Consider the following 8,727-nt stretch of genomic DNA (forward strand, 5'->3'; position numbering starts at 1 on the left):
AAAGATTTAGAAAACACCAACAGGGGAAAAAAATTACACTTCTACCAAAATCCCCTTTAAATTAAGAGCAAACTAAAACTGACTACCTCAACTTCTCAAAAACATCCTGAAAGTAAAACTATGCATTTTATCATATCTTCCTTAAAAAAACTGCACAGAATAAGCCTACCAATAAGTCACTAAAGCTATCGAAGGTGCACGTGCGCGTGTGTATGAGTATGTTGGTGGGGGGACAAATATATATCAGGAGATTATAAAATCTATGAAGAATAATTAAACACTGTAATAGTGATGGGAGAAGGAGAGCATTCTATGAAAGACAGTAAATGAAGGCCTTGCTAATAAGGGCAACATGTGAGCCAAAACCTGAAATGAGGGAGTGATCCACGCATAAATGGGGAACAGCTATTCAGGCAAAGACCTAAATGCAAAGGCACTGAGAATGGAACTGCTTGTTGCCTTCCGACCCCTACACCATAGATTAAATTAAGCTGTCAATTCATCAGGCATGCTCACGATTAGCAAATTTCTAACAGGCAGTAGTAGGAGCAGTAGGGAAAAAAAAGGTACCACTACTAAAACAATGATAATATATAAAACTTAATGTGCTCTAACTTCAGGACAGGCAACGGTCGACATGCTTTACATTAGTTCTCCATCAGAGCATCAGAGGTGATTAAGCCTCTCCAGAGGACATCTGGCTTAATTCGAAAATGGAGATATTTTTGGTCATCAAAACTGGAGGGCATGCTACTGGCATCTAGTAAACATACTACAGTGCACTAGGAAAGCCCCACCACAAAGAATTAGCCAGCCAAAAAACAGTGCTGAGGTTAAGAAACTCTGCCCTACATTTATTTATTCCTCACAACAATGCTATATTATAATCTTGATTATACAAAAATAAATAAAACTGGAATCAGAGAGGTTAAATTACTTGCTATAGTAAGTGGTGGAGCTGAAATCTGAACGCAAAAATTTTCATTCAGAAGTCAATGCAGGGCTTCCCTGGTGGTGTAGTGGTTGGGAGACCGCCTGCCGATGCAGGGGACGCGGGTTCCTGCCCCGGTCCGGGAAGATCCCACATGCCGCGGAGTGGCTGGGCCCGTGAGCCATGGTCGCTGAGCCTGCGCGTCCGGAGCCTGTGCTCCGCAACGGGAGAGGCCACAACAGTGAGAGGCCCGCGTACCGCAAAAAAAAAAAAAAAAAGTCAATGCACTTACCACCGCCCTGCATTATCTCCTCACACAGTTAAATTCACTATTTATTATGTGCCAGGCACCGTGCTAACTAAAATGTATAATGTCATTAAACTTCACAGCCACACAATTAAGCAGCTATTATTATTATTCTCAATTTATAAGAGAAAAGCTAAAGCTTAGCAAAGTTACACCCAATATTACAGAATAAATGACAGAGCTAGAACTCAAATCCACTGACACAAAGGTCAGTTCTTCACCACCATGATATAACAATGTTAAAGATGAATAAGTTATCCTTCCAAGACAAAGTCAAGGAAAATCACTAAATGGTTGAGACATGTGGTGTAACACAATTCTAAAAAGTACAATTCTAGAAGCAATGCAACCTCATCACCTGCTCTACACACCCATTTCAAATTCTGGTCCAGTTTCATTGGTTAGAATCTACCAGCAAGACTACATAAGAAAAAACAAGGATCGTTAACTTTGTTTCTGAATTTATCAGGTAAAAAGAATACATAAGAATCCAAGATGACTGCCATACTAAGACCAAAGCAGACCTAAGAACCTAGAAAAAGAACTATCGAGTACAAGTTGAGACTGGCAAAAGCAGAATTACTTAGCTATTAGTAAGAAAATTACCTTCCAAGTTTACAACCATTCCCTATTGTCATTATGAGAGGCTCTAGCAGTTTGGATTAACCACAGAAACAGTACAAGTCATCAACACTATGGCCTAAGTGATAACAGACCAAGCTAACATGTACTGAGCATGTACTATGTGCCAGGCTCTGTGCTAACTATACTGTATGAGAATCTCATTGGTTTCTCACAACAACCCTGTGAGGTAGGTGCAATTATTACTTCTATTTTGCAGAGGAGCAAACTGAGGCCCAGACCATTGTGTAGGTCACATACCCAGGACAGATGTACCTCAAAGATACTGCAGTGTCGGTTCCAGACCACCACAACAGAGTGAATATTGCACGCAATAAAGAAAGTCACACCAATTTTTTGGTTTCCCAGCGCATATAAAAGCTCTGTTTACAATATACTGTAGTCTATTAAATATGCAATAGCATTATGTCTAAAACAACAATGTATAAAACTTAGTTAAAAATACTTCATTGCTAAAAAATGCTAACCATCATCTGAGCCTTCAGCAAGCTGTAATCGTCTTGCTGGTGGAGGGTCCTGCCTCGATGCTGGTGGCGCTGACTGACCAGGGTGGTGGCTGCTCAAGGTTGGCGCAGCTGTGGCAATTTCTTGAAACCAGAAGACAATGAGGTCTGCTGCAATGACTGACTCTTCCTTCCACAATGTCTCTACAGCATGACACACTGATAGCATGCTACCCACCGCAGTACTTCTTTCAAAATTGGAGTCTTCTCAAACCCTGTAGCTGCTTTATCAATTAAGTTTATGCAATATCTAAATCCTTTGCTGTCAGTTCAACAATCTTCACAGCATCTTCACCAGGAGTAGATTTCTTCTCAAGAAACCACTTTCTCTGCTCATCCATCAGAAGCAACTCCTCATCCATTCAAGTTTTATCATGAGATTGCAGCAGTTCAGTCCCATCTTCAGGCTCCACTCCTAATTCTGGTTCTCTTGCTACTGCCAAAACTACAATTACTTCCGCCACTGAAGATTTGAACCCTTCAAAGGACTGGAATCAACTTCTTCCAAACTCCTGTGTATCTTGATATTCTGACCTCTTCCCATGAATCACGATGTTCTTAATGGCATCTAGAATGGTGAATCCTTTCCAGAAGGTTTTCAACTAACTCTTCCCAGGTCCCTCAGAGGAATCAGTATCTATGGCAGCTATAGCCTTACAAAATGTATTTCTTAAAAAATAAAACTTGTAAGTTGAAGTGACTCCTTGATCCATGGGCTGCAGAATGGATGTTGTGTGAGCAGGCATGAAAACCATTCATCCCACTGTCCACCTCCATCAGGGCTCTTGGGTGACCAGGTGCATTGTCAGTCAGCAGTGATATTTTGAAAGGAATCTTTTTTTCTGACAGTAGGTCAACAGTGAGCTTAAAATATTCAGTAAACCATGTTGTAAAGAGATGTGCTGTCATGCAGGCTTTCTTGTTCCATTTACAGAGCACAGGCAGAGTAGATTCAGCATAATTTTTAAGGGCCCTAGGATTTTCAGAATGGTGAATGAGCACAGGCTTCAACTTGAAGTCACCAGCTGCAACAGCCCCTAACTGGAGAGCCAGCCTGTCCTTTGAAACCAGGCACTGACTTCTCCTCTCTAGCTATGAACATCCTAGATGGCATCTTCTTCCAATAGAAGGCTGTTTTGACTAAACTGAAAACCTGTTGTTTAGGGTAGCCACCCTCATGAATTATCTTAGCCAGATCTTCTGGATAACTTGCTGCAGCTTCTACATCAGCACTTGCTGCTTCACCTTGCATTTCCATGTTACGGAAATGACTTCTTTCCTTAGACCTCATGAACCAACCTCTGCTAATTTCAAGTTTTCTTTCTGTATCTTCCCACCTCTCTCAGCCTTCACAAGACTGAAGAGAGTTAATAAGGCCTTGCTCTGGATTAGACTCTGGGTTAAGAGAATGTTGTGGCTGGTTTGATCTTCTTTCCAGACTACTAAAACTTTCTCCGTAACAGCAGTAAGGCTGTTTCACTCTCTTCATTCATGTGTTCACCGGAATAGCACGTTTAATTTCCTTCAAGAACTTTTCATTTGCATCCACAACTTGGCTGTTTGGCACAAGAGGCCGAGCTTTTGGCCTATCTCGGCTTCCAACATGCCTTCCTCACTAAGCTTAATCATTTCTAACTTTTGATTTAAAGTGAGAGACACGGACTCTTCCTTTCACTTAGACACTTACTGGCCATTGTAGAGTTATTAATTGGCCTAATTTCAATATTGTTGCATCCCAAGGAATAGGGAGGCGCAAGGAGAGGGAGGGAGAGAGGAACAGCCAGTCGGTGGAGCAGTCAGAACACACACACATTTACAATTAAGTTCACCATCTTACAGAGTTGTGATTTGTGGTGCCCAAAATAATGACAATAGTAACATCAACACCGATCACAAAACACCATAACAAATATAGTAATAATGCAAAAGTTTGAAATATTATGAGAATTACCAAAATGTGACAGAGAAGACTCAAAGTGAGCAAACGCTGTTTAAAAAATGGGCGGCGGCAATAGATTTGCTCCATGCTTGATTGCCACAAACCTTCAATTTGTAAAAAACGCAGTATCTGCGAAGCACAATACAAGAGGTATGCCCGTATACCCAAACTGGAATCCAGGCAGTGAGATTCCTGAGCCTGCACTTCTAAACTACTATACTTTATGCAGTCTACATTCATAACACATATCAAAATACTGGAAACAAAGTGACATGCCCACTTCCAAAATAAATTGGGAAATATGCACTTAGCCACTCCCTACATATAAAAAATAAAATGGCTGTCCTCAGTGTATATAGAACAAACATCAGTTTGGAAGTGATCGACCACAAACTTCACAATTTATTTTCAAAAACTACAATTTTAGAATGGTTTCATGTGGCCATCTCATACAAATTATGAGTGAATTAAAACTTTAGCTTTTCTGTACAATCTACTAAGCCATTCAAAGTTTTCCTAATAAAGTTAGACTGTGCCAAAAGATAAAACTTCAGGATACTATTTTGAAGTTTTTGCTTAACTATTTCTCTCCATCCTCTCTCCATTATACAAACGATCATAAAAATTTTAATCCCGACCATTAAAAAATGATCGATATTAAATACACGATGCATGGCCATAATTGTCCAGTCTATACATTTGGCAATTCCTCACACAATGTGTTTTGTAACTCTTGAAATATCTTCCTCTTTTAACTCTTAATACAGTGATTTAACATCTCATGTCTGAATCTGGTTTCTCAACCTAGATTATGATGTTCCTTGAGTGTACAAGCAGCACCTGGGTCTCAAATATTTTGAATCAAATCAATACTGTCAATATCATTCGCTGTGTAATCAAAGGGCAACATTGAGAAGTTTTTTTACTGTTCTTAAAAATGCAACAGCATCAGAAATGTGTAACTACTTGCCAAGTCATTTTTTGTAGTTAAAAAATAAACTGTCTATGCTTCTGAAAAGATACTCCAGGATTCTCAGAGGGTGCTCAAAGAAGAAAGAAATAGAGCTGTACTGTTGTTGCAGGAAAGATGTACTGTTGTAGGAAAGAAATCCAGCAACCACGTGTCCAAAAGAATTGATGAGATGTAGATGAACAAAAATGTTGTTTGTACTGTTGCAGGAAAGAAATCCAGCAACCACGTGTCCAAAAGAATTGATGAGATGTAGATGAACAAAAATATTTAGAAATCAGCACTCCAAGAACTTTGCACTCCCTGACACTGTGTGGTGGTAAGCCACAAACCTGAAATGCTAATCAATAAACCTCATTTCTTCATTAAATATAATAAAGATCTTAACTCCAGACAAAAATTATTAAGTAAAAAAGATTTCGTGAGAAATCTGTGTAAAGAAAAAAATAATAAAAATAGCACATTTAAGAAAGCAAACTGGGCCTTCCCTGGTGGCGCAGTGGTTGAGAGTCCGCCTGCCCATGCAGGGGATACGGGTTCGTGCCCCGGTCCGGGAAGATCCCACATGCCGCAGAGTGGCTGGGCCCGTGAGCCATGGCCGCTGAGCCTGCGCATCCGGAGACTGTGCTCCGCAACGGGAGAGGCCACAACAGTGAGAGGCCCACGTACCGCAAAAAAAAAAAAAAAAAGAAAGCAAAATGTATCACAAAGGCAAGCACCAAGTTACCATGTCAAGGAAGATAACCATTATCTATATTTTAGTAACCCAAAACTAACTTTTATCAAAAAGTTTTATTAGCATGCTATTATATGTCAAAAATTATCAACCTTCCCTGATTTCAATACAATTCAAATTTTAATATTATGGTCTTAAATGATTAATATAAAGACAACTTCCTTTCCATTTCTCTATCCTGAAAGTTGCTTCGGACCAAAGCTATTTTTCACCTACATTTACACAAACCACTTCTCATAGATTTGACTTATCTGAACATGCAACAGATGAGTATATCACAGGATAAGCTAGACAGTTATCTGAGGTCTATCCCAACAGCACAGAATGCATAACTAATTCAGTGTGATCGATAAAGAAGTTCACTATCCTCCCAAAGTATGCAAAAGCAGTATAATAAATTATATTTTCAAGCTCTTCAGTAAACGGACCTACAAAACATGCACGGAACAGGGGAAAACTTGTCCCATCACTAACTCATGTGTTATCCTTCTCACAAATCTCCCATACAGCTACCAAATAAAGCTTAAACTCTAAGGCTGTAGTTCTGCATACTTAACAACTGGCTCACTTCAGTTGAGTGTCTGTCTTTCTGCTGCTAAGGAACTGACTGAACTGTGTGTGGCTTCATCAGCGCAATGATAGCTATTAAAAGTACTTCCTTAAATTCTGTTACTATCATGGGGAAATGGAGTATATATTTTAAAATAGTGATGATGAAGATGCTGATGGAGAGAAAATTCATTATCGTAATATATGGCCAGTAAAGAGAACTGGGGAAAAATAATAATTAAGAAAGGTCCAAGTGGTAATGACGGTTAAGTAATCACTATCTGAAACAATAATCTTCACAACACAACACCTTTTATGCTCTGGAATGAAGAGACAAATTCAAAAACAAGAATGCTGCAAAGATTTCCTGGTTCTTTGACTAGTGTCTCTACCAGAGAAACATATCTACCAACATTTTCACAATCCCAAACACTTCATTCAATAATCAAAAAATGGTAAGTAATGAATGAGTAATGGAGACACAGTTTTGGAAGATCTCAAACAACCAGTTTAGAAAAGCGAAGACAAGTTAGAACCCAAAACAGTAACTAAGTAGAACAATGTACTATCTAAGCACTCCCTAAGTAGCTGACTGTATCTCCACCCCCCCATCCCAAAATAACGTGCTAAAGTTCGTATTTGCTAAGGATCAGCTACCGACGTTTCATTTTAAATTAAGCATCTCTACATGTGATGAAGATCAAGACTAGGAAGATAGTAAGTCGTTGTTGCCACTTACATTAATGACTATTCATGATCATGTTCTGCAAACGATTCCTGAGCACCAATAAGCACACACTCAAATTACTTCGAATCACGGTCTTCGAAAAACAACATTTAAAAACTCAAAGATGGGGAAAAAGTCATCGGACCCGGCGATACACCGCTGGGGAAAAGAAGGGGCACTGGACTGTGCGCGGTACCAACATTCCCTCCCTTTCTCCCTCCTCCCCGCCCCCCGGGTCAGGTGATCAGTTATTTAGCACCACGAACACCCACGTATCGACAAGTGGCTCATTAAATTACACGTATTATCGAAGGCCAGATTCCTGGCTTCTCATTTCAAACTATGCAAAAGGAGTCGACAGTTTGGGTCCTGAGCACAAAAGCGCGCGGTCGCAGGAGGGTGGATGGAGCGCCGACTCCTCGTCCCCACCAGCGGGCACCCGGCTCGGCTTCGCGGCCAAGGCCAGAGCCGGCTGCCGGGCCGGGGCCCAAAGCTCGATGCCGAAGGGCCGGGTCGGGGCCTGCGGGCTGGGCCTCCCCGGCAGCGCCCGCCGTGCCGCCCGGCCTGCGCGCCCGCGCGGCGGCGCACTCACCCCGAGGCCCGGGCGCGGAGCCGGCGGGGAGGCCGAGGCCCCGACCCTCCGCCCGGCGGCCCCGCCACAGCGGCCCAAACGGTCCCGGGCGGCAGAGGCGGCGCGGGCGGGCCGAGGGCGGCGCGCAAGAAGCCGAGAGGCGCCTTCCCGCTGCTTCCCGCTGCGCGGGAGGAAGGCGCGGAGTGCGGCCGCGGGAGGGCGGGAGGCCGCGGAGGCGCGGGGCTGGGGTTGGGGGAGGGGAGGGCCGCCCGTCGCCCGGCCGCGGCCGCGCCGCAACTCACCAGCTCCGCCGACGAGCGCTACCACTGGCAGCGAGAGGAAGATGGTGGCCGCGCCGCCGCGGAGGAGGGGGCCGGCTACGCCGAGAGGGGGTACGCGCAGGACGCAGGCGTCGCTGCCACAGCCTCTGCTTCCTCACGGCCTGGGCGGCCACTGCGGACCACGCCGTCCCGTTTTCCGCGCCGCCCTCCTTATCCTCGTTGCAGCCGCCGCCGCCCAGGGCCCGAGGGTCGCTCGCCTTGTGGGGACCTTGCGGCGGCGCAAGACCCCGCAGCCATCGGCGTGCGGCGACGGCGCGGGGGCTGGAGCGGGGTCGCGTCACGTGACCGCACTGTTTACCGTTCCGGGGCCGCGCCGCGCCTGCGCGCTGCGAGCCTCCCGGGCTTCCGAGGGCGCGGCACCGCCCGGGCCAGGGCTATGGCTACACACAGTTGCTTTTTCTCGGTTGTAGTAACCGCTAAAGCTTCCTGCTTAATGTGATATTGATGGGCAGATCTGCTCCCCCTTAGGTGCTTTTTACGAATTGAGTGTGTGTTCCAGAATGGCGGGCGA

General features: G+C 44.0%; 1 protein-coding gene across 2 annotated transcripts in view; it reads right to left on the minus strand.

Annotated features, from left to right (window-relative positions):
* Window positions 1-8,492, minus strand: part of PHF3 (PHD finger protein 3) — a 105,181-nt gene extending 96,689 nt beyond the window's left edge. The window contains exon 1 of one of the 2 annotated variants that reach the window (XM_082855470.1): window positions 8,178-8,492. The gene's annotated coding sequence lies outside the window, so the exon portion shown is untranslated. The remainder of the gene's footprint in view (window positions 1-8,177) is intronic. The other variant, XM_082855471.1, reaches the window with a different exon arrangement.
* Between the last annotated feature and the right edge of the window lie 235 nt (window positions 8,493-8,727).

This window comes from Leucopleurus acutus, assembly GCF_964270905.1.
Source record: "Leucopleurus acutus genome assembly, chromosome: 15".
Classification (NCBI taxonomy): Eukaryota; Metazoa; Chordata; class Mammalia; order Artiodactyla; family Delphinidae; genus Leucopleurus; species Leucopleurus acutus.